This window comes from Borostomias antarcticus (assembly GCF_949987555.1).
Source record: "Borostomias antarcticus genome assembly, chromosome: 7".
Taxonomy (NCBI): domain Eukaryota; kingdom Metazoa; phylum Chordata; class Actinopteri; order Stomiiformes; family Stomiidae; genus Borostomias; species Borostomias antarcticus.
In genome coordinates, this window is record NC_140240.1 from 16,118,402 (window position 1) to 16,144,874 (window position 26,473).

Here is a 26,473-nt window from a genome sequence, read left to right on the forward strand (position 1 = left end):
CTAGGTCTAAAACAGCGTCAGTGGTAGTTGCCACTGGTTTCAAGTAGGACCCAAGTCCTTTTAACAGAGTCAAGTCTTTTTAGTCAGAAATACTTAAACAGAGTGCATTAGTCATCTTTAAAACCAGTCGGGCTCGTCAGTCCATATAATCTTGTCAAGTGGAGCTAGCTTTTGTCTAATGAGGGTTGTCTGCTAAATCAGGGATAGACTCTGCAGTAGTCTATTACCAAGCAGCCTTTGTTTATTTATCATTAGTAAGTGACCAAGGTAATTAACCTGCTCACGCACCAATTAGATTTAGGTCTTAGAAATTCTATGGCCATTTCCTAAAATAAAACAACATATTCGTATCATCAAACCATGAGTCCTTGTTTCTAACAAGAAATTGTTATTCAAAATAATCATTTAAAAAGGGGAGCGCCAACACATTATGTAAAACAGCGCCCTCTAATGGTGAAAACAAAAATTCCCTTAAATCAGGGTGAACAAATGGAAAAAATGCATTACTCAAACCAAAACAATAAATGAATAGCTTCATATGGGGTTCTCAAATCATGAACAAATATAATTTATCTAAACCGCTCTCAAAAGAACCCTAGGGTGTTATAAGTTGAGCTCAAGTTCAATAACCACATTTCTGCATTTGAAGACAGAGGGTTATGAGCACGCTTAGGACGTGATGGTTCCTTGGGTCTGACAACCACTTGGTTACTATTCTTAAATTTAGACTAGATCATATCTATCTCTTACCCACAGTCAGTTGGGCAACGTGGGGGTGAGGCGTTTGACCAGCGTCCCCACGAACCAAGGTGTCAGCCCATATAAATCCGCCTCCATCTCTCGTCCCGTGCCTGTGCCTGCTCTGTAAACAAACTTCAGAAATGATACGTGACACATTTGTTTTACCATGCAGCTATCTCTGTGGGCCGTCAGACGCACAGACAAAGCTGCATGGGCAGTTTACATACAATAAAAGACAGACAAAATAAAAGACATTTCAATTTCTCACCACTCTTGTGGGTAACACCAATTCTTAGAAATTATGCGCCAGAGGCACATAAACATAACAAAATAAATCATAGACCGCAGTTTTGATAAATTGGAGTGATGTCTTTTCTTTTTCTTTTTTTTTTCAAGAATATGTATCTGAGCATATTAAGTTAACATGACAATACAGTGAATTAAGCTTGAAGTTAGCAACATCTAACACAACTTTAAGTGGCAGTCATTTCAAAGTATTAAAATACTTGCGGTTCCAACCGGTTTGGCATTTATCCGGTAGTCCAGGAACGTCAATTCTCTGTAAAACTCAAAACCAATGAATGTGCATCTGAAATCAGTAAAACATGAAATCTTAAACAAAACAAAATTCTCAAAATTGGGTCGTCAGACAATATGTATCAGACTAAGATATTGGCAAATATGACTTTTTTCACTTTGGAGTATTAACAGAAGACTTTTGAAATTTAGCATATAGTCTACATGTCCTCTGTAAATGTCCTTTGCGGTTGCAAAAATAACAGCGCTGATCAGATTTGTTAACCCTGCTGTTTTGTTGTGAATATCTCTGATTATCTCTATAGCCTCCATCTTGTTTTTTCTCTCCCATCGGTAGTTGCTTAATGCGAGCGGTATTGTTGAAATACCTACACTGTGCAGCTCGTCTCACAGAGTCCCTTCTTATCTCAGCTTCACATTGTTCACTTAGCAGACGGATTATTGGCAAGCATAGTTTACCAAACTCATTAGCCAGATGTTCAAAAGAATCAGCAGAAACTGTACGGTCAGCTTGTGAGCTATAAGCAGAAACAAAGGGATGGGGCAGAGACACTGAAGGGTCAAAATGGTGACATTGGGTCACAGAGAGACCAATTTGAGACACAGCAGGAGGGCATAAAATAGGAGAAGCAATTTGTTGGTCAATGAAAGAGGAACCAGAGGGAGGTGTGGGGGCCGTTATTTCAGGCATCCCTATTTGGGGTAAAGGTGTTATCTGAGGGGTATCAGGCGTAGAGATAACATTTGGTAGGACAGGAACGGACGTGGCCTGAACCAACAAAACTCCTGTTTGGATAGGTGTCATAAGGAAGGGGCCAGTATTGGGGGGGTTTGGTTGAAATAGTTTACATCTGCTTAACAAGGGACATGACCTGAAACAACAAACCTCTTGTTTGGATAAGAGGTCAGAACAGGGACTTTCTGTCCCTTCACTATTCTCACACACACGCTTTGTTGTACAAAAAATAACTCCCATTTTAAAAGAAAATATTAGAACCAACAATGTAATTAAAAAGTTACAGAAAAAAAACTAAACACGTTTAGTCAACCAAATTACTGCTGTGCTGAGAGATACTTGTTTTTTTTTTTTTTTATCCTGTTATATATTTTTTTCCCAAGATGGCAGCCATCAGAAGCCAAAATGGTCGACCCTCGAGAAGAGAAGAGGGAACAGGAAGTCTCTCTTTTTTTTTTTTCACACAAGCAGCCACGCAGGAAGTCTAACCACGTGTGCACAGAGTTAGCTAATCACGTGGGCTAATCAACATGTGGATGAGGCAGCTAGCACATTGAATACAATAGAACAGAGAAGATAACTAGTTTGTAGCTAGTTTGAGCAGAACAAAAACAGTAGCCTAGCTAGAACGCAGCTAGCACGAAAATCAATCACAACTGTACACAAACCAAAACCCAGCATAACCCCAAAACACCCAGCATAACCATGGGTTTCAACAGTTTAACAGGACCTCAAATCCCAAAACAAAAACAGATCTACCTTGGCGTAGACTCAAACATACAATGGACCAAACATTGAAGAAGCCTCAGCTTCACATGAAACACAAAACGCAGCACAACCAGACATCCAAGTCTACAAACAAAACAATAAGGATTACGTCGTAGGTACGACTACCTAGCTAACCCCCCCGGGGATTCCAAATAATCTTTCGAATTGAAACAGCCACCTTCCTGTCGTGCTCCTTCACAACAAGAGTAAGCAGAAATAAACAAAAATAATGAGCCCAAGATAAAAGCTCTCTCGCGCCGCAGCAACCTCCACAACGCGGATCCCAAAAACAATCAAAACAGTAGGCTTTCCGAAAGTGAGACGTCGTGTAGTACTAAACACACCCGTTCTCAGAAATGCACACTTACAAGACCAACCCTGGTATATTGGCCTTTAAGCGAACATGCGGTTCAACAACCGGCTTTCTACCTAGGACACGTGTGCGCGACACCGGCTCGAATAAACACTATTGTCTAAGTTTTCACACAGCTGAACAAACAAAAGGACCACTCTTAACTAGGTTCAAAACAACGTACCAGACTCCAGCAAATTCCAGGCTGCCTCGGGTCTCGGGGGAAAACCGCACCAACTAGACGCGTCCCCGAGATTGAATTCCCCCCGTCCTTTGAGAAAAGGACGACACGCGTCCGTGAATGCAGCCCAAAACACACACGAAGTCCAGCAGTCGTTCCCTTTTAGAGCATTACCGTCGCCATATTGTACAGGATTTTTATCCTTATTTTAGTTAGATTGTCAATGAACACGCTGAGTGGTCGATCAAGCTGGTTTTAAACAAAGTCAATAGTTTATTCTATGTTACGATTCTGCAGAAGCGGACCCTCGCACCGGAAGTGATTCCAGGCAAGAGTGCCGAACGTGAATAGGGTTCGTTGGTTTATACAGGAGAAGAGGAAGTGACAGTTTCAGGGGAAAGACAGGGAAGTGATGTCACACAGGGAGGGATTTGTAGTTCTAACAGACTGATCTATGAGAACGAACTACAAAGTTAAGATTACAGTCCAGGGGGGAAAACAGAACACACTGTTGAGACTTGAAATTCATTCACAGTTTACAGCCTGAAAATGATTATACATTATAATTTGTTCTAATGATGATTCCTATAATGGTGTGTGCTCTTCTACATGATAGGGTCATTTATTTTGTTCCAAACAGATCAGTATGCATGTACAGTCAAAATGTTCATAACACACACTTCTCTCGCTGAGAAAAGCGTTTTCCAGGCATGGAAACACAAAATGTCAATAGGTGAATAAAAGCATTCTACCACAAGAATACATGTTCTAATGATGATTCATATAATGGTGCGTGCTCTTCTAGCCTTAGATGATGTCAGCCGGTCAAATCCAGGAACTGGGCATGGGAGGGAGGGAGAAAGGGAGAGAAGGGGCATCAACAAGGATGAATGGGGTTTTCTGAAATATCCTTTGAATTTCCTTATTTGTTCTCTGCAATTGTTGCATATAGGCTCTGACATTTTTATAGCTTCACATAACAGACATCTCACAAAATGTTGTGACAAGCATGTAATAATAATCATCACGTGTTTATTGTTACACTCAAATCTCCTACGAGCGATGGCGCTAGGGAGTGCAGGCAACATTTTTATAAGCTTCACATAATGACTGACATCTCACGAAATCTTGTGACAAGCATGTAATAATAATCATCACGTGTTTATTGTTGCACCCAATCCTCCTACCAGCGATGGCGCTAGGGAGTGCAGAGATTGCGTGGCGCACCACCAATAACAAACAAGGCGAAGACGGACCTTTTTTCAGAAGGCAGTTTTACAGAGGTCAAATAAGATATATTAAACATGTTTATTAGCAATTCCGAGCGTTCTAAACCCACCGTCGTATGCTGAAACCCTCCCGAGTGAGTCAATATCTTTGAAATTTCTCTGCAACACTTGTTAGAAGAGCGGAGATATTTTTAAGGACAGCTGGTCTACGATGGGACAATTGTAGATACGGAGAGCTAGCTCTTCCAACGGCCGTATACCTACAGTCCAGAAAGAGGCTAGCTAAAAAGGTGAGACGTTTCAGACGTTCATTCTTTAACGTTAACGTAAACAGGACCGAACTAGATCAGTATAGCTTACCCCATCGAACTGGATGTAAACAAATGCTGCGTGTTGTTGTCATGTATGGTAGGTGTCGGCTGAAACTTCGCAGTTCGCTGTGACAGCACGCTGGGAGACTCCCCCGGCTACACTCCTTGCTGCAGGTACGACACAAATCCCAACTGACCATCATTCACTTCAATGGAAAGGCATGCCGGCTTCAGACAGCTCTCTCTCAAAAAGTATAAAGATCACAGCTTAGATATTGACACCCTAGGAATCCTGAGAAAATGCTGAACATTTAAGGCTATGATATGTCCGTGTAGCTTAAAAACTGTAGCCATGGCGACGAGTTAGAAAAAGGGTAAAAATGCAAAATGAGCAGCTCAAAAGTTAGAGGGTGGGCCCATACGTTTCAATGGAGAGCGTAGTTACCGAACAAATCGTCATACAGCTAAAACTATAAATCACACGGCTTAGATACTTACATTGTACGAATCAGCACAGTTGTGTGAACGTTTTAATGTAGAATATGTGTATGAGCTGTTAAAACTGTAGGAGCGACAGCAGTTTACAAAACATGCAGATGTTTTCAAAATACGAGCTGCTACACTGTAAAAACTGAACATTCCACACATCCACTTCAATGTTAAAAAGGGTCCCAAACAAACTTTAATTTCATAAAAACTATAAGGAATTTCAAAAATCTGAATGGTTAGTTTACTCACCTAAAGGTCCTGAACATTTTAAACTTTGAAGGAGGTTTCTAGCACAAACAATGAAGGAGGAGATAGGTTTCAAAGCTGATGAGGGGTTTCAAGGTCTGCCATAGACTTCCATTGTAATTTTTTTTGGAGAAAAGCTGAATATTTTGAAAAGTATAAAATATATTAAAAATCTGAAAGATATCCCATAAAGACCTTAACAAGCTGAACATTTTGATAGTTGAATGGTTTCTGTAGCTCAAAGTATGAAGGAGTTGAAGGCTGAAGAAGGTTTCAAAACTCCCCCATAGACTTCCATTCAAAAAAGTGTTGAAAAAGTTGAATATTTTAAAAAGTATAAAAGGTATAAAAAATCTGAAAGGATTCCGCGCATGTCCTTAACAAGCTGAACATTTTGATACTTGAATGGTTTAAGTGGCTCAAAGTATGAAGCAGCTACAGAGAGCCAAAAAACGTACGGAAGAAGAAGTAAGAATAACTAGAAAATTGCATTTCCTGCAGAAAATGCGTGTGAATGCTGAGCAGCTGAACGGAATAGCAAAAGCATTGCTGAAAATGCATGAATATGAAAAATCTGAAATGTCAAATGCATCACACCTGAACGGCTGAAAATCCTGAAAGCTAAAAAGCCTGGAAGCTGAAAAACCTTGAAGCTCATTTGAACTGTGAAACTGGCAGAATTGGAAGCTGAAGTGCATTACATAAAGCAGCTAAGAACTTAAATACATTGCTACAAAAGCTGGAAGATACACTGTAATGATGGAATGTATAGCTAAAAAGATTGGAAGCTGAAGAACCTGGAAGCTTAGCTGAAATATGAAACTGGGAGAGTTGGAATCTGAACTGCATTGCCTAAATAAGCTAAAAGCTTAAATACATTGCTACAAAAGCTGGAAGATAAACTGTAATACTGTCAAAGCTGAAACATGGAATAAATGATGGAATGTATTGATAAAAAGCTTGTAGGCTGGAAAACCTGTAAGCTTAGCTGAAATGTGAAACTGGCAGAATTGGAACTGCATTACCTAATGAAGCTAAGAACTTAAATACTTTTAAACTGAAGATGAGCAATAGAGTAATACTGTCAAAGCTGAAAGATGGAATGAATGACGGAATGTATAGCTTAAAAGCCTGTCGGGACATTACAGTGACCACTGGGCAATCTCTATGCACCAGACGGTGAAGTGCGTGTGTCTCTAGACCACATGGGCTGAGTTCTGTGGTCCATGGCGTGGATAGTGGCGTGGTGGAAAGACTCCGCCCCCTTGGGTCACAACCCATCGGGGACAGTACAGTGACCTCTTGGCAATCTCCATGCACCCACCCGTGAAGATCATGTGTCTCTAGCCCATTCAAGGGCTGAGTTGTGGTGTCCGTGGCGTGGTGGCGAGACTCCGCCCCCTTGAGTCAGAGCCAGTCGTGGACACTGTAGGCCGTGCCGGGATACCCACCTGCCTTCACCAGTGAAGACCGTGTGTCTCTAGCCACCTCAGAGGCTGTGTTGTGAGGTCCGAGGCGTGGTAGTGGCGTGGTGGCTAGACTCCGCCCCCTCAGGTCAGAGCCGGTCAGGGGCAGTGCATTGACATCCGGGCAATCTTCATGCACCCAACAGTGTAGACTGTTTGTCTGTAGCTCACTCAGGGTCTTAGTTGTGGTGTCTGTGGCGTGGATAGTGGCGTGGTGGCGAGACTCCGCCCACTTGGGTGATAGCCGGTCTTGGACAGTATAGGCCGTGCTGGGCTACCCACCTGCCTTCAGCAGTGAAGACCGTGTGTCTCTAGCCACCTCAGAGGCTGTGTTGTGAGGTCCGTGGTGTGGATTGTGGCGTGATGGCGAGACTCCGCCCCCTCCGGACAGAGCAGGTCGGGGGCAGTGCACTGACATCCGGGGAATTGCCATGCACCCTACAGTGAAGACCGTGTGTCTGTAGCTCACTCAGGGGCTGAGATGTGGGGACCGTGGCGTGGATAGTGGCGTGGTGACGAGACTCCGCCCCATCGGGTCAGAGCCGGTCGAGGACAGTCTACTGCTTCCCGGGCCACACACATGTACCCAACCGTGAAATCTGCGTCTTTAGCCAACTCAGGGTCTGAGACGTGGGGACGGTGGCGTGGATAGTGGTGTGGTGGCGAGACTCCGCCCCCTCAGATCAGAGGTTGTTGGGGGCAGGTCAGTGATTGCCAGGCCATCCCCAGGCACCCCTCATGGTCATGTGTCTATAGCCCACTCCGGGGCGGAGCAGTAGCTGTAGAGGTGTTGTATGGAAGTTGAGGTTAGAAGAAGTAGCAGTGAAAAGCAGTAGGTGTTTGTTATAAGTACTGCTAGTACTACACTCAAAAATAGATTAGACCACTCATCATAACTCATAGTTTTATTGAGTTCAATAGCTGAAAGAGGAGAAAAGATATTAATATGAGTTTGCAGCCTGAAAAAGAGTGTAATTCTAAATATTTCTTTGAATATGAGGAAGGAAGGAAGGAAGGAAGGAAGGAAGGATGGATGGAAGAAAGGAAGGATGGAAGGAAGGATGGAAGGAAGGAATATGAATGCTACCACAGTAGTCATAAAAGGGTGCCTGTACAGAGAGCCTGCGCGTGTCCCCAAATTCAAATCTCAACTGACACTGAGCATCCTCTCATTCACTTCAATGGAAAGGCATGCCGGCTTCAGACAGCTCTCTCTCAAAAAGTATAAAGGCTACAGCTTAGCTATTGACACCGTAGGAATCCTGAGAACTTGCTGAACATTTCTATTTATAATTGTCTGTGTAGCTTAAAAACTGTAGGCATGGCGACGAGTTAGAAAAAGTGTAAAAATGCAAAATGAGCAGCTCAAAAGTCAGAGTGTGGGCCAATACGTTTCAATGAAGAGCGCAGTTGCCGAACAAATCGTCATAGAGCGAAAACTATAAGTCACACGGCTTAGAGACTTACATTGTACGAATCAGCACAGTTGTGTGAACGTTTTAATGTATAATATGTGTAAGAGCTGTTAAAACTGTAGGAGCGACAGCAGTTTACAAAACGTGTAGATATTTTCAAAAAACAGGCTACCACACTCTAGAAACTGAACATTCCACACATCCGCTTCAATGTTAAAAAAGGTCCAAAACAAACTTAAATTACATAAAAACTATAAGGAATTTTGAAAATCTGTTGAATGCGTTAAATGTGCTAAAGGTCCTGAACATTTTAAACTTTGAAGGAGGTTTCTAGCACAAAAAATGAAGGAGGAGATAGGTTTCTAAGCTGAAGAGAATTTCAAGGTCCAGCCATAGACTTCCATTGTAAAAAAAATATTGAAAAAGCTGAATATTTTAAAAAGTATAAAAGATATTAAAAATCTGAAAGATATCCCACAAAGACCTTAAAGAGCTGAACATTTTGATAGTTGAATGGTTTCTGTAGCTCAAAGTATGAAGGAGTTGAAGGCTGAAGAAGGTTTCAAAACTCCCCCATTGACTTCCATTCAAAAAAACTGTTGAAAAAGTTGAATATTTTAAAAAGTATAAAAGGTATAAAAAATCTGAAAAGATTCCGATAATGTCCTTAACAAGCTGAACATTTTGATACTTGAATGGTTTAAATAGCTCAAAGTATGAAGGAGCTACAGAGAGCCAAAAAACGTACGGAAGAAGAAGTAAGAATAACTAGAAAATTGCATTTCCTGCAGAAAATGCGTGTGAATGCTGAGCAGCTGAACGAAATCGCAAAAGCATTGCTGAAAATACATGAATGTGAAAAATCTGAAATGTCAAATGCATCACACTTGAATGGTTGAAAATCCTGGAAGCTGAAAAGCCTGGAAGCTGAAATGTGAAACTGGCAGAATTGGAAGCTCAACTGCATTGCCTAAACAAGCTAAACACTTAAATACATTGCTACAAAAGCTTGAAGATGAACTGTAATACTGTCAAAGCTGAAACATTGAATAAATGATGGAATGTATTGCTAAAAAGCTTTTAAGCTGGAAAACCTGGAGGCTGAAATGTGAAACTGGCAGAATTGGAAGCTGAACTGCATTACCTAAAGAAGCTAAGAACTTAAATACATTGCAACAAAAGCTGGAAAACAAACTATACTAATGTCAAAGCTGAAATATAATAATGTCAAAGCTGAAATATGGAATAAATGATGGAATATATTGTTAAAAAGCTTGGAAACTGAACAACCTTGAAGCTTAACTGAAATGTAAAACTGGCAGAATTGGAAGCTTAAGTGAATTACCAAAAGAAGCAAATATCTTAAATACATTACTACAAATGCTAGAAGATAAACTATAATAATGTCAAAGCTGAAATATGGAATAAATGATGGAATATATAGCTAAAAACTTGGAAGCTGAAAAATCTGGAGACTTAGCTGAAATGTGAAACTGGCAGAATAGGAAGATGAATTGCATTACCTAAAGAATCCAAGAACTTGAATAATTTTAAACTTTTCAGCCTGAGTAGTTAAAGCTTTGAAGTGAGCCTGTAGCTTGAAAGATGAGCAAGTTGTTTAAATGCTGCTTATTGACCCTAAGAGAGTATATGAAATAGAATGTCAAAGGAATGATCCTTTAAGCAAAGAGACCTCTCCTGGTCACCGACTTGCACCCACCGGTGAAGACGCTGTGTCTGTAGCCCGCTCGGGCTGAGTTGTGGGGTCTGTGGTGTGGATAGTGGTGTGGTGGCGAAACTCCGCCTCCTTGGGTCACAACCCGTTGGGGACAGTACAGTGAACTCTTGGCAATCTCCATGCACCGACCTGTGAATACCATGTGTCTCTAGCCCACTCAAGGGCTGAGTTGTGGTGTCTTTGGCCTGTTCAGTGGCATGGTGGTGAGACTCCGCCCCCTTGGGTCAGAGCCAGTCGTGGACAGTGTATTCCACACCGGGCTACCCACCTGCCTTCACCAGTGAAGACAGCGTGTCTCTAGCCGCCTCAGAGGCTGTCTTGTGAGGTACGTGGCGTGGTGGTGAGACTCCGCCCCCTCGGGTCAGAGCAGGTCGGGGGCAGTGCAGTGACATCCGGGCAATCTCCCTGCACCCACCCGTGAAGACCATGTGTCTGTAGCTCACTCAGGGTCTTAGTTGTGTTGTCTGTAACGTGGATAGTGGCGTGGGGGCGAGACTCCGTCCCCTCGGGTCAGAGCTGGTCCTGGACAGTGTAGGCCGTGCCCAGCTACCCACCTGCCTTCACCAGTGGAAACCGTGTGTGTCTAGCCGCCTCAGAGGCTGTGTTGTGAGGTCCATGGCGTGGTAGTCGCGTGATGGCGAGACTCCGCCCCCTCGGATCAGAGCAGGTCGGGGGCAGTGCAGTGACGTCTGGGCACTCTCCCTGCACCCACCAGTGAAGACGGTGTGTCTGTAGCTCACTCAGGGTCTTAGTTGTGGTGTCTGTGGCGTGGATAGTGGCGTGGGTGCGAGACTCCGCCACCTCGGGTCAGAGCTGGTCCTGGACAGTGTAGGCCGTGCCCAGCTACCCACCTGTCTTCACCAGTGAAAACCGTGTGTGTCTAGCCGCCTCAGAGGCTGTGTTGTGAGGTCCGTGGCGTGGTAGTGGCGTGATGGCGAGACTCCGCCCCCTCGGGTCAGAGCAGGTCACGGGCAGTGCAGTGACGTCTGGGCAATCTCCCTGCACCCACCAGTGAAGACTGTGTGTCTGTTGCTCACTCAGGGTCTTAGTTGTGGTGTCTGTGGCGTGGATAGTGGCGTGGTGGCGAGACTCCGCCCCCTCGGATCAGAGCCGGTCCTGGACAGTGTAAGCCTCACTGGGTTACCCACCTGCCTTCACCAGTGAAGACCGTGTGTCTCTAGCCGCCTCAGAGGCTGTGTTGTGAGGTCCGTGGTGTGTTAGTAGCGTGATGGCGAGACTCCGTCTCCTTGGGTCATAGCCGGTCTTGGATAGTGTACGCAGCTCTAGACCTCCCACCTGCCCCCACCGGCGATGACCATGTGTCCTTAGCCCACTCAGGGTCAGAGTTGGGGGGTGCATGGCGTGGTGGAGAGACTCCACCCCCTTGGGTCAGAGCCGGTCGGGAACAGTGTAGGCCGCACTGGGCTACCCACCTGCGGTCATCAGTGAAGACCTTGTGTCTCTAGCCGCCTCAGAGGCTGTGTTTTGAGGTCCGTGGCGTGGTGGCGAGACTCCGCCCCCTTGGGTCATTGCTGGTCAAGGGCAGTGCATTGACCTCAGGGCAATCTCCGAGCCCGTAGTGAACAGTGTAGGACGCGCCGGGCTACCCACCTGCCTTCACCAGTGAAGACGATGTGTGTCTAGCCATCTCAGAGGCTGTGTTGTGAGGTCCGTGGCATGGTAGTGGCGTGGTGGCGAGATTCCGCCCCCTTGGGTCAGAGCCGGTAGTGAACAGGGTAGGCCGTGCCGGGCTACACACCTGCCTTCACCAGTGAAGACCGTGTGTCTCTGGCTGCCTCAGGGGCTGTGTTGTGAGGTCCGTGGCGTGGTAGTGGCGTGTCGGTGAGACTCCGCCCCCTTGGGTCAGAGCCGGTAGTGAACAGTGTAGGTCGCGCCAAGCTACCCACCTGCCTTCACCAGTGAAGACCGTGTGTCTCTAGCCACCTCAGAGGCTGTGTTGTGAGGTCCGTGGCGTGGATAGTGGCGTGATAGCGAGACTCCGGCCCCTCCAGTCAGAGCAGGTAGGGGGCAGTGCAATGACATCCGGGCAATCTCCATACACCCAACAATGAAGACCGTGTGTCTGTAGCTCACTCAGGGTCTTAGTTGTGGTGTCTGTGTTGTGGATAGTGACGTGGTGACGGGACTCCGCCCCCTCGGGTCACAGCCAGTTGTGGACAGTGTAGTCCGCACCGGGCTACCCACCTGCCTTCACCAGTGAAGACCGTGTGTCTCTAGCCACCTCAGAGGCTGTGTTGTGAGGTCCGAGGCGTGGTAGTGGCGTGGAGCTAGACTCCGCCCCCTCGGGTCAGAGCCGGTCGGGGGCAGTGCACTGAAATCCGGGCAATATCCCTGCACCCACCAGTGTAGACTGTGTGTCTGTAGCTCACTCAGGGTCTTAGTTGTGGTGTCTGTGGCGTGGATAGTGGTGTGGTGGCGAGACTCAGCCCCTTGGTTCAGCCGGTCTTGGACAGTGTAGGCCGTGCCGGGCTACCCATCTGCCTTCACCACGGAAGACCGTGTGTCTCTAGCCACCTCAGAGGCTGTGTTGTGAGGTCCGTGGCGTGGATTGTGGCGTGATGGCGAGACTCTGCCCCCTCCGGACAGAGCAGGTCGGGGGCAGTGCACTGACATCCGGGCAATCTCCATGCACCCTACAGTGAAGACCGTGTGTCTGTAGCTCACTCAGGGGCTGAGATGTGGGGACAGTGGCGTGGATAGTGGCGTGGTGACGAGACTCCGCCCCATCGGGTCAGAGCCGGTCGAGGACAGTCTACTGCTTCCCGGGCCACACACATGTACCCAACCGTGAAATCTGCGTCTTTAGCCAACTCAGGGTCTGAGACGTGGGGACGGTGGCGTGGATAGTGGCGTGGTGGCGAGACTCCGCCCCCTCAGATCAGAGGTTGTTGGGGGCAGGTCAGTGATTGCCAGGCCATCCCCATGCACCCCTCATTGGAGACCATGTGTCTATAGCCCACTCCGGGGCGGAGCAGCAGCTGTAGAGGTGTTGTATGGAAGTTGAGGTTAGAAGAAGTAGCAGTGAAAAGCAGTAGGTGTTTGTTATAAGTACTGCTAGTACTACACTCAAAAATAGATTAGACCACTCATCATAACTCATAGTTTTATTGAGTTCAATAGCTGAAAGAGGAGAAAAGATATTAATATGAGTTTGCAGCCTGAAAAAGAGTGTCATTCTAAATATTTCTTTGAATATGAGGAAGGAAGGAAGGAAGGAAGGAAGGAAGGAAGGAAGGAAGGAAGGAAGGAAGGAAGGAAGGAAGGAAGGAAGGAAGGAAGGAAGGAAGGAAGGAAGGATGGATGGATGGATGAATGGAAGGATGGAAGGAAGGAAGGAAGGATGGAAGGAAGGAATATGAATGCTACCACAGCAGTCATAAAAGGGTGTCTGTACAGAGAGCCTGCGCGTGTCCCCAAATTCAAATCTCAACTGACACCGAGCATCCTCTCATTCACTTCAATGGAAAGGCATGCCGGCTTTAGACAGCTCTCTCTCAAAAAGTATAAAGGCTACAGCTTAGCTATTGACATCGGAGGAATCCTGAGAACTGGCTGAACATTTGTATATATAATTGTCCGTGTAGCTTAAAAACTGTAGCCATGGCGACGAGTTAGAAAAAGGGTAAAAATGCAAAATGAGCAGCTCAAAAGTCAGAGTGTGGGCCAATACGTTTCAATGAAGAGTGCAGTTGCCGAACGAAACGTCATAGAGCGAAAACTATAAGTCACATGGCTTAGAGACTTAGATTGTACGAATCAGCACAGTTGTGTGAACGTTTTAATGTAGAATATGTGTATGAGCTGTTAAAACTGTAGGAGCGACAGCAGTTTACAAAACGTGTAGATGTTTTCAAAATATGAGCTGCTACACTCTAGAAACTGAACATTCCACACATCCACTTCAATGTTAAAAAGGGTCCAAAACAAACTTAAATTACATAAAAACTATAAAGAATTTAAAAAATCTGAATAGATTGTTTACTCAGCTAAAGGTCCTGAATATTTTAAACTTCGGAGGAGGTTTCTAGCACAAAACATGAAGGAGGAGATAGGTTTCAAAGCTGAAGAGGATATCAAGGTCCGCCCATAGACTTCCATTGTAAAAAAAATATTGAAAAAGCTGAATATTTTAAAAAGTATAAAAGATATTAAAAATCTGAAAGAAGTCCCATCGTGTCCATAAAAATACAAACATTATGATATTTGAATGGTTTCTGTAGCTCAAAGTATGAGGGAGTTGAGGAGAGCCAAAGTATGTACGGAAGGAAAAAAGAGAGGTATCAATTCTAATACTAGAAAATTGCATTTCCTGCAGAAAATGCGTGTGAATGCTGAGCAGCTGAACGAAATCGCAAAAGCATTGCTGAAAATACATGAATGTGAAAAATCTGAAATGTCAAATGCATCACACTTGAATGGTTGAAAATCCTGGAAGCTGAAAAGCCTGGAAGCTGAAATGTGAAACTGGCAGAATTGGAAGCTCAACTGCATTGCCTAAACAAGCTAAACACTTAAATACATTGCTACAAAAGCTTGAAGATGAACTGTAATACTGTCAAAGCTGAAACATTGAATAAATGATGGAATGTATTGCTAAAAAGCTTTTAAGCTGGAAAACCTGGAGGCTGAAATGTGAAACTGGCAGAATTGGAAGCTGAACTGCATTACCTAAAGAAGCTAAGAACTTAAATACATTGCAACAAAAGCTGGAAAACAAACTATACTAATGTCAAAGCTGAAATATAATAATGTCAAAGCTGAAATATGGAATAAATGATGGAATATATTGTTAAAAAGCTTGGAAACTGAACAACCTTGAAGCTTAACTGAAATGTAAAACTGTCAGAATTGGAAGCTTAAGTGAATTACCAAAAGAAGCAAATATCTTAAATACATTACTACAAATGCTAGAAGATAAACTATAATACTGTCAAAGCTGAAATATGGAATAAATGATGGAATATATAGCTAAAAACTTGGAAGCTGAAAAATCTGGAGACTTAGCTGAAATGTGAAACTGGCAGAATAGGAAGATGAATTGCATTACCTAAAGAATCCAAGAACTTGAATAATTTTAAACTTTTCAGCCTGAGTAGTTAAAGCTTTGAAGTGAGCCTGTAGCTTGAAAGATGAGCAAGTTGTTTAAATGCTGCTTATTGACCCTAAGAGAGTATATGAAATAGAATGTCAAAGGAATGATCCTTTAAGCAAAGAGACCTCTCCTGGTCACCGACTTGCACCCACCGGTGAAGACGCTGTGTCTGTAGCCCGCTCGGGCTGAGTTGTGGGGTCTGTGGTGTGGATAGTGGTGTGGTGGCGAAACTCCGCCTCCTTGGGTCACAACCCGTTGGGGACAGTACAGTGAACTCTTGGCAATCTCCATGCACCGACCTGTGAATACCATGTGTCTCTAGCCCACTCAAGGGCTGAGTTGTGGTGTCTTTGGCCTGTTCAGTGGCATGGTGGTGACACTCCGCCCCCTTGGGTCAGAGCCAGTCGTGGACAGTGTATTCCACACCGGGCTACCCACCTGCCTTCACCAGTGAAGACAGCGTGTCTCTAGCCGCCTCAGAGGCTGTCTTGTGAGGTACGTGGCGTGGTGGTGAGACTCCGCCCCCTCGGGTCAGAGCAGGTCGGGGGCAGTGCAGTGACATCCGGGCAATCTCCCTGCACCCACCCGTGAAGACCATGTGTCTGTAGCTCACTCAGGGTCTTAGTGGTGTTTTCTGTAACGTGGATAGTGGCGTGGGGGCGAGACTCCGTCCCCTCGGGTCAGAGCTGGTCCTGGACAGTGTAGGCCGTGCCCAGCTACCCACCTGCCTTCACCAGTGAAAACCGTGTGTGTCTAGCCGCCTCAGAGGCTGTGTTGTGAGGTCCATGGCGTGGTAGTCGCGTGATGGCGAGACTCCGCCCCCTCGGATCAGAGCAGGTCGGGGGCAGTGCAGTGACGTCCGGGCACTCTCCCTGCACCCACCAGTGAAGACGGTGTGTCTGTAGCTCACTCAGGGTCTTAGTTGTGGTGTCTGTGGCGTGGATAGTGGCGTGGGGGCGAGACTCCGCCACCTCGGGTCAGAGCTGGTCCTGGACAGTGTAGGCCGTGCCCAGCTACCCACCTGTCTTCACCAGTGAAAACCGTGTGTGTCTAGCCGCCTCAGAGGCTGTGTTGTGAGGTCCGTGGCGTGGTAGTGGCGTGATGGCGAGACTCCGCCCCCTCGGGTCAGAGCAGGTAACGGGCAGTGCAGTGACGTCCGGGCACTCTCCCTGCACCCACCAGTGAAGACTGTGTGTCTGTAGCTCACTCAGGGTCTTAGTTGTGGTGTCTGTGGCGTGGATAGTGGCGTGGTGGCGAGACTCCGCCCACTTGGGTGATAGCCGGTCTTGGACAGTATAGGCCGTGCCGGGCTACCCACCTGCCTTCAGCAGTGAAGACCGTGTGTCTCTAGCCACCTCAGAGGCTGTGTTGTGAGGTCCGTGGCGTGGATTGTGGCGTGATGGCGAGACTCCGCCCCCTCCGGACAGAGCAGGTCGGGGGCAGTGCACTGACATCCGGGCAATCTCCATGCACCCTACAGTGAAGACCGTGTGTCTGTAGCTCACTCAGGGGTTGAGATGTGGGGACAGTGGCGTGAATAGTGGCGTGGTGACGAGACTCCGCCCCATCGGGTCAGAGCCGGTCGAGGACAGTCTACTGCTCCCCGGGCCACACACATGCACCCAACCGTGAAAACTGCATCTTAAGCCAACTCAGGGTCTGAGATGTGGGGACGGTGGTGTGGATAGTGGCGTGGTGGCGAGACTCCACCCCCTCAGATCAGAGGTTGTGGGGGGCAGGTCAGTGATTGCCAGGCCATCCCCATGCACCCCTCATTGGAGACCATGTGTCTATAGCCCACTCCGGGGCGGAGCAGTAGCTGTAGAGGTGTTGTATGGAAGTCGAGGTTAGAAGAAGTAGCAGTGAAAAGCAGTAGGTGTTTGTTATAAGTACTGCTAGTACTACACTCAAAAATAGATTAGACCACTCATCATAACTCATAGTTTTATTGAGTTCAATAGCTGAAAGAGGAGAAAAGATATTAATATGAGTTTGCAGCCTGAAAAAGAGTGTCATTCTAAATATTTCTTTGAATATAAGGAAGGAAGGAAGGAAGGAAGGAAGGCAGGAAGGAAAGAAGGAAGGAAGGAAATAAGGAAGGACGGATGGAAGGAAGGAAGGAAGGAAGGAAGGAAGGAAGGAAGGAAGGAAGGAAGGAAGGAAAGAAAGAAAGAAAGAAGGAAGGAAGGAAGGAAAGAAGGAAGGAAGGATGGATGGAAGAAAGGAAAGATGGAAGGAAGGAAGGAAGGAAGGAAGGAAGGATGGAAGGATGGAAGGAAGGAATATGAATGCTACCACAGTAGTCATAAAAGGGTGCCTGTACAGAGAGCCTGCGCGTGTCCCCAAATTCAAATCTCAACTGACACTGAGCATCCTCTCATTCACTTCAATGGAAAGGCATGCCGGCTTCAGACAGCTCTCTCTCAAAAAGTATAAAGGCTACAGCTTAGCTATTGACATCGTAGGAATCCTGAGAACTTGCTGAACATTTGTATGTATAACTGTCCGTGTAGCTTAAAAACTGTAGGCATGGCGACGAGTTAGAAAAAGTGTAAAAATGCAAAACTAGCAGCTCAAAAGTAAGAGGGTGGGCCCATACGTTTCAATGGAGAGCGCAGTTGCCGAACAAATCGTCATAGAGCCAAAACTATAAGTCACACGGCTTAGAGACTTACATTGTACGATCAGCACAGTTGTGTGAACATTTTAATGTATAATATGTGTAAGAGCTGTTAAAACTGTAGGAGCGACAGCAGTTTACAAAACGTGTAGATATTTTCAAAAAACAGGCTACCACACTCTAGAAACTGAACATTCCACACATCCGCTTCAATGTTAAAAAAGGTCCAAAACAAACTTAAATTACATAAAAACTATAAGGAATTTTAAAAATCTGTTGAATGCGTTAAATGTGCTAAAGGTCCTGAACATTTTAAACTTTGAAGGAGGTTTCTAGCACAAAAAATGAAGGAGGAGATAGGTTTCAAAGCTGAAGAGGATTTCCAGGTCCGCCCATAGACTTCCATTGTAAAAAAAATATTGAAAAAGCTGAATATTTTAAAAAGTATGAAAGATATTAAAAATCTGAAAGAAGTCCCATCGTGTCCATAAAAATATAAACATTTTGATATTTGAATGGTTTCTGTAGCTCAAAGTATGAGGGCGTTAAGGAGAGCCAAAGTATGTACGGAAGGAAAAAAGAGAGGTGTCAATTCTAATACTAGAAAATTGCATTTCCTGCAGAAAATGCGTGTGAATGCTGAGCAGCTGAACGGAATAGCAAAAGCATTGCTGAAAATGCATGAATATGAAAAATCTGAAATGTCAAATGCATCACACCTGAACGGCTGAAAATCCTGAAAGCTAAAAAGCCTGGAAGCTGAAAAACCTTGAAGCTCATTTGAACTGTGAAACTGGCAGAATTGGAAGCTGAAGTACATTACATAAAGCAGCTAAGAACTTAAATACATTGCTACAAAAGCTGGAAGATACACTGTAATGATGGAATGTATAGCTAAAAAGATTGGAAGCTGAAGAACCTGGAAGCTTAGCTGAAATATGAAACTGGGAGAGTTGGAATCTGAACTGCATTGCCTAAATAAGCTAAAAGCTTAAATACATTGCTACAAAAGCTGGAAGATAAACTGTAATACTGTCAAAGCTGAAACATGGAATAAATGATGGAATGTATTGATAAAAAGCTTGTAGGCTGGAAAACCTGTAAGCTTAGCTGAAATGTGAAACTGGCAGAATTGGAACTGCATTACCTAATGAAGCTAAGAACTTAAATACTTTTAAACTTTTCAACCTGAGTAGTTTAAGCCTTGAACTGAGCCTTTACCTTGAAAGATGAGCAATAGAGTAATACTGTCAAAGCTGAAAGATGGAATGAATGATGGAATGTATAGCTTAAAAGCCTGTCGGGACATTACAGTGACCACTGGGCAACCTCTATGCACCAGACGGTGAAGAGCGTGTGTCTCTAGACTGAGTTCTGTGGTCCATGGCGTGGATAGTGGCGTGGTGGCGAGACTCCACCCCCTTGAGTCAGAGCCAGTCGTGGACACTGTAGGCCGTGCCGGGCTACCCACCTGCCTTCACCAGTGAAGACCGTGTGTCTCTAGCCACCTCAGAGGCTGTGTTGTGAGGTCCGTGGCGTGGATAGTGGCGTGATGGCGAGACTCCGCCTCCTCCGGTCAGAGCAGGTCGGGGGCAGTGCAGTGACATCCGGGCAATCTCCATGCACCCAACAGTGAAGACCGTGTGTCTGTAGCTCACTCATGGGCTGAGATGTGGGGTCAGTGGCGTGGATAGTGGCGAGGTGGTGAGACTCCGCCCCCTTGGGTCAGAGCTGGTCGTGGACAGTGTAGGCCGTGCCGGGCTACCCACCTGCCTTCACCAGTGAGGACCGTGTGTCTCTATCCACCTCAGGGGCTGAGATGTGGGGACAGTGGCGTGGATAGTGGCGTGGTGACGAGACTCCGCCCCCTCAGGTCAGAGCCGGTCGAGGTCAGTGTACTGCTCCCCGGGCCACACACATGCACCCAACCGTGAAAACTGCATCTTTAGCCAACTCAGGGTCTGGGACGTGGGGACGGTGGCGTGGATAGTGGCGTGGTGGCGAGACTCCACCCCCTCAGATCAGAGGTTGTTGGGGGCAGGTCAGTGATTGCCAGGCTATCCCCAGGCACCCCTCATTGGAGACCATGTGTCTATAGCCCACTCCGGGGCGGAGCAGTAGCTGTAGAGGTGTTGTATGGAACTTGAGGTTAGAAGAAGTAGCAGTGAAAAGCAGTAGGTGTTTGTTATAAGTACTGCTAGTACTACACTCAAAAATATATTAGACCACTCATCATAACTCATAGTTTTATTGAGTTCAATAGCTGAAAGAGGAGAAAATATATTAATATGAGTTTGCAGCCTGAAAAAGAGTGTCATTCTAAATATTTATTTGAATATGAGGAAGGAAGGAAGGAAAGAAGGAAGGATGGATGGAAGAAAGGAAGGATGGAAGGAAGGAATATGAATGCTACCACAATAGTCATAAAAGGGTGCCTGTACAGAGAGCCTGCGCGTGTCCCCAAATTCAAATCTCAACTGACACAGAGCATCCTCTCATTCACTTCAATGGAAAGGCATGCCGGCTTTAGACAGCTCTCTCTCAAAAAGTATAAAGGCTACAGCTTAGCTATTGACATCGGAGGAATCCTGAGAAGTGGCTGAACATTTGTATATATAATTGTCCGTGTAGCTTAAAAACTGTAGGCATGGCGACGAGTTAGAAAAAGTGTAAAAATGCAAAATTAGCAGCTCAAAAGTTAGAGGGTGGGCCCATACGTTTCAATGGAGAGCGCAGTTGCCGAACAAATCGTCATAGAGCCAAAACTATAAGTCACACGGCTTAGAGACTTACATTGTACAAATCAGCACAGTTGTGTGAACATTTTAATGTATAAGTAAGAGCTGTTAAAACTGTAGGAGCGACAGCAGTTTACAAAACGTGTAGATATTTTCAAAAAACAGGCTACCACACTCTAGAAACTGAACATTCCACACATCCGCTTCAATGTTAAAAAAGATCCAAAACAAACTTTAATTTCATAAAAACTATAAGGAATTTTAAAAATCTGTTGAATGCGTTAAATGTGCTAAAGGTCCTGAACATTTTAAACTTCGAAGGAGGTTTCTAGCACAAAAAATGTAGGAGGAGATAGGTTTCAAAGCTGAAGAGGATTTCAAGGTCCGCCCATTGACTTCCATTGTAAAAAAAATATTGAAAAAGCTGAATATTTTAAAAAGTATGAAAGATATTAAAAATCGGAAAGAAGTCCCATCGTGTCCATAAAAAGACAAACATTTTGATATTTGAATGGTTTCTGTAGCTCAAAGTATGAGGGAGTTAAGGAGAGCCAAAGTATGTACGGAAGGAAAAAAGAGAGGTGTCAATTCTAATACTAGAAAATTGCATTTCCTGCAGAAAATGCGTGTGAATGCTGAGCAGCTGAACGGAATAGCAAAAGCATTGCTGAAAATGCATGAATATGAAAAATCTGAAATGTCAAATGCATCACACCTGAACGGCTGAAAATCCTGAAAGCTAAAAAGCCTGGAAGCTGAAAATCCTTGAAGCTCATTTGAACTGTGAAACTGGCAGAATTGGAAGCTGAAGTGCATTACATAAAGCAGCTAAGAACTTAAATACATTGCTACAAAAGCTGGAAGATACACTGTAATGATGGAATGTATAGCTAAAAAGATTGGAAGCTGAAGAACCTGGAAGCTTAGCTGAAATATGAAACTGGGAGAGTTGGAATCTGAACTGCATTGCCTAAATAAGCTAAAAGCTTAAATACATTGCTACAAAAGCTGGAAGATAAACTGTAATACTGTCAAAGCTGAAACATGGAATAAATGATGGAATGTATTGATAAAAAGCTTGTAGGCTGGAAAACCTGTAAGCTTAGCTGAAATGTGAAACTGGCAGAATTGGAACTGCATTACCTAATGAAGCTAAGAACTTAAATACTTTTAAACTTTTCAACCTGAGTAGTTTAAGCCTTGAACTGAGCCTTTAGCTTGAAAGATGAGCAATAGAGTAATACTGTCAAAGCTGAAAGATGGAATGAATGATGGAATGTATAGCTTAAAAGCCTGTCGGGACATTACAGTGACCACTGGGCAATCTCTATGCACCAGACGGTGAAGAGCGTGGGTCTCTAGACCACATGGGCTGAGTTCTGTGGTCCATGGCGTGGATAGTGGCGTGGTGGAAAGACTCCGCCCCCTTGGGTCACAACCCATAGGGGACAGTACAGTGACCTCTTGGCAATCTCCATGCACCCACCCGTGAAGATCATGTGTCTCTAGCCCACTCAAGGGCTGAGTTGTGGTGTCCGTGGCGTGGTGGCGAGACTCCACCCCCTTGAGTCAGAGCCAGTCGTGGACACTGTAGGCCGTGCCGGGCTACCCACCTGCCTTCACCAGTGAAGACCGTGTGTCTCTAGCCACCTCAGAGGCTGTGTTGTGAGGTCCGAGGCGTGGTAGTGGCGTGGTGGCGAGACAGTGCAGTGCACTGAAATCCGGGCAATCTCCCTGCACCCACCAGTGTAGACTGTGTGTCTGTAGCTCACTCAGGGTCTTAGTTGTGGTGTCTGTGGCGTGGATAGTGGCGTGGTGGCGAGACTCCGCCCACTTGGGTGATAGCCGGTCTTGGACAGTATAGGCCGTGCCGGGCTACCCACCTGCCTTCAGCAGTGAAGACCGTGTGTCTCTAGCCACCTCAGAGGCTGTGTTGTGAGGTCCGTGGCGTGGATTGTGGCGTGATGGCGAGACTCCGCCCCCTCTGGACAGAGCAGGTCAGGGGCAGTGCACTGACATCCGGGCAATCTCCATGCACCCTACAGTGAAGACCGTGTGTCTGTAGCTCACTCATGGGCTGAGATGTGGGGTCAGTGGCGTGGATAGTGGCGTGGTGGCGAGACTCCGCCCCCTTGGGTCATAGCCGGTCTTGCACAGTATAGGCCGTGCCGGGCTACCCACCTGCCTTCACCAGTGAAGACCGTGTGTCTCTAGCCACCTCAGAGGCTGTTGTGAGGTCAGTGGCGTGGATAGTGGCGTGATGGCGAGACTCCGCACCCTCCAGTCGGAGCAGGTCGAGGGCAGTGCATTGACATCCGGGCAATCTTCATGCACCCAACAGTGAAGACCGTGTGTCTGTAGCTCACTCATGGGCTGAGATGTGGGGTCAGTGGCGTGGATAGTGGTGAGGTGGTGAGACTCCGCCCCCTTGGGTCAGAGCTGGTCGTGGACAGTGTAGGCCGTGCCGGGCTACCCACCTGCCTTCACCAGTGAGGACCGTGTGTCTCTATCCACCTCAGAGGCTGTGTTGTGAGGTCCGTGGCGTGGATAGTGGCGTGATGGCGAGACTCCGCCCCCTCTGGTCAGAGCAGGTCAGGGGCAATGCACTGACATCCGGGGAATTGCCATGCACCCAACAGTGAAGCCGTGTCTGTAGCTCACTCAGGGGCTGAGATGTGGGGACAGTGGCGTGGATAGTGGCGTGGTGACGAGACTCCGCCCCCTCAGGTCAGAGCCGGTCGAGGTCAGTGTACTGCTCCCCGGGCCACACACATGCACCCAACCGTGAAAACTGCATCTTTAGCCAACTCAGGGTCTGAGGCGTGGATAGTGGCGTGGTGGCGAGACTCCACCCCCTCAGATCAGAGGTTGTTGGGGGCAGGTCAGTGATTGCCAGGCCATCCCCATGCACCCCTCATTGGAGACCATGTGTCTATAGCCCACTCCGGGGCCGAGCAGTAGCTGTAGAGGTGTTGTATGGAAGTTGAGGTTAGAAGAAGTAGCAGTGAAAAGCAGTAGGTGTTTGTTATAAGTACTGCTAGTACAACACTCAAAAATAGATTAGACCACTCATCATAACTCATAGTTTTATTGAGTTCAATAGCTGAAAGAGGAGAAAATATATTAATATGAGTTTGCAGCCTGAAAAAGAGTGTCATTCTAAATATTTATTTGAATATGAGGAAGGAAGGAAGGAAAGAAGGAAGGATGGATGGAAGAAAGGAAGGATGGAAGGAAGGAATATGAATGCTACCACAGTAGTAATAAAAGGGTGCCTGTACAGAGAGCCTGCGCGTGTCCCCAAATTCAAATCTCAACTGACACAGAGCATCCTCTCATTCACTTCAATGGAAAGGCATGCCGGCTTTAGACAGCTCTCTCTCAAAAAGTATAAAGGCTACAGCTTAGCTATTGACATCGGAGGAATCCTGAGAACTGGCTGAACATTTGTATATATAATTGTCCGTGTAGCTTAAAAACTGTAGGCATGGCAACGAGTTAGAAAAAGTGTAAAAATGCAAAATTAGCAGCTCAAAAGTTAGAGGGTGGGCCCATACGTTTCAATGGAGAGCGCAGTTGCCGAACAAATCGTCATAGAGCCAAAACTATAAGTCACACGGCTTAGAGACTTACATTGTACGAATCAGCACAGTTGTGTGAACATTTTAATGTATAATATGTGTAAGAGCTGTTAAAACTGTAGGAGCGACAGCAGTTTACAAAACGTGTAGATATTTTCAAAAAACAGGCTACCACACTCTAGAAACTGAACATTCCACACATCCGCTTCAATGTTAAAAAAGGTCCAAAACAAACTTAAATTACATAAAAACTATAAGGAATTTTGAAAATCTGTTGAATGCGTTAAATGTGCTAAAGGTCCTGAACATTTTAAACTTTGAAGGAGGTTTCTAGCACAAAAAATGAAGGAGGAGATAGGTTTCTAAGCTGAAGAGAATTTCAAGGTCCAGCCATAGACTTCCATTGTAAAAAAAATATTGAAAAAGCTGAATATTTTAAAAAGTATAAAAGATATTAAAAATCTGAAAGATATCCCACAAAGACCTTAAAGAGCTGAACATTTTGATAGTTGAATGGTTTCTGTAGCTCAAAGTATGAAGGAGTTGAAGGCTGAAGAAGGTTTCAAAACTCCCCCATTGACTTCCATTCAAAAAAACTGTTGAAAAAGTTGAATATTTTAAAAAGTATAAAAGGTATAAAAAATCTGAAATGATTCCGATAATGTCCTTAACAAGCTGAACATTTTGATACTTGAATGGTTTAAATAGCTCAAAGGATGAAGGAGCTACAGAGAGCCAAAAAACGTACGGAAGAAGAAGTAAGAATAATAATAATAATAAACTATAAAGAACTGGATAACTATAGTGTGAATGCTCTAAAGCATTCACACTAACTAGAAAATTGCATTTCCTGCAGAAAATGCGTGTGAATGCTGAGCAGCTGAACGGAATAGCACAAGCATTGCTGAAAATGCATGAATGTGAAATATCTGAAATGTCAAATGCATCACACCTGAATGGTTGAAAATCCTGGAAGCTGAAAAGCCTGGAAGCTGAAAAACCTTGAAGCTTAGCTGAACTGTGAAACTGGCAGAATTGGAAGCTGAAGTGCATTACATAAAGAAGCTAAGAACTTATACACATTGCTACAAAAGCTGGAAGATAAACTGTTACACTGTAATGATGGAATGTATTGCTAAAAAGATTGGAAGCTGAAAAACCTGGAAGCTGAAATGTGAAACTGGCAGAATTGGAAGCTGAATTGCATTGCCTAAAAAAGCTAAAAACTTAAATACATTGCTACAAAAGCTGGAAGATAAACTGTAATACTGTCAAAGCTGGAACATGGAATAAATTATGGAATATATTGCTAAAAAGCTTGTAGGCTGGAAAACCTGGAAGCTTAGCTGAAATGTGAAACTGGCAGAATTGGAACTGCATTACCTGTAGAAGCTAAGAACTTAAATACTTTTAAACTTTTCAACCTGAGTAGTTTAAGCCTTGAACTGAGCCTTTAACTTGAAAGATGAGCTATAGAGTAATACTGTCAAAGCTGAAAGATGGAATAAATTATGGAATGTATAGCTTAAACGATTGGAAGCCTGTCGGGGACAGTACAGTGATCTCTGGGCAATCTCTATGCACCAGATATTGAAGAACGTGTCTCTAGCTCACTCAGGGACTGAGTTGTGGGGTCTGTGGCGTGGATAGTGGCGAGGTGGCAAGACTCCTTGGGTCACAACCCGTCGGGGACAGTACAGTGACCTCTTGGCAAATTCCATGCACCCTCCAGCGAAGACAATGTGTCTCTAGCCGCCTCAGAGGCTGTGTTGTGAGGTCCGTGGCGTGATAGTGGTGTGGTGGCAAACTCCGCCCCATTGGGTCAGAGCCAATCGTGAACAGTGTAGGACGTGCCGGGCTACCCACCTGCCTTCACCAGTGAAGACCGTGTGTCTCTAGCCACCTCAGAGGCTGTGTTGTGAGGTCCGTGGCGTGGTAGTGGCATGGTGGTGAGACTCCGCCCCCTTGGGTCAGAGCTGGTCATGGACAGTATAGGCCGCACTGGGCTACCCACCTGCCTTCACCAGTGAAGACCGTGTGTCTCTAGCCACCTCAGAGGCTGTGTTGTGAGGTCTGTGGCGTGGATAGTGGCGTGATTGCGAGACTCCGCCCCCTCGGGTCAGAGCCGGTTGTGGACAGTGTAGGCCGCACCGGACTACCCACCTGCCTTCACCAGTGACGACCGTGTGTCTCTAGCCACCTCAGAGGCTGT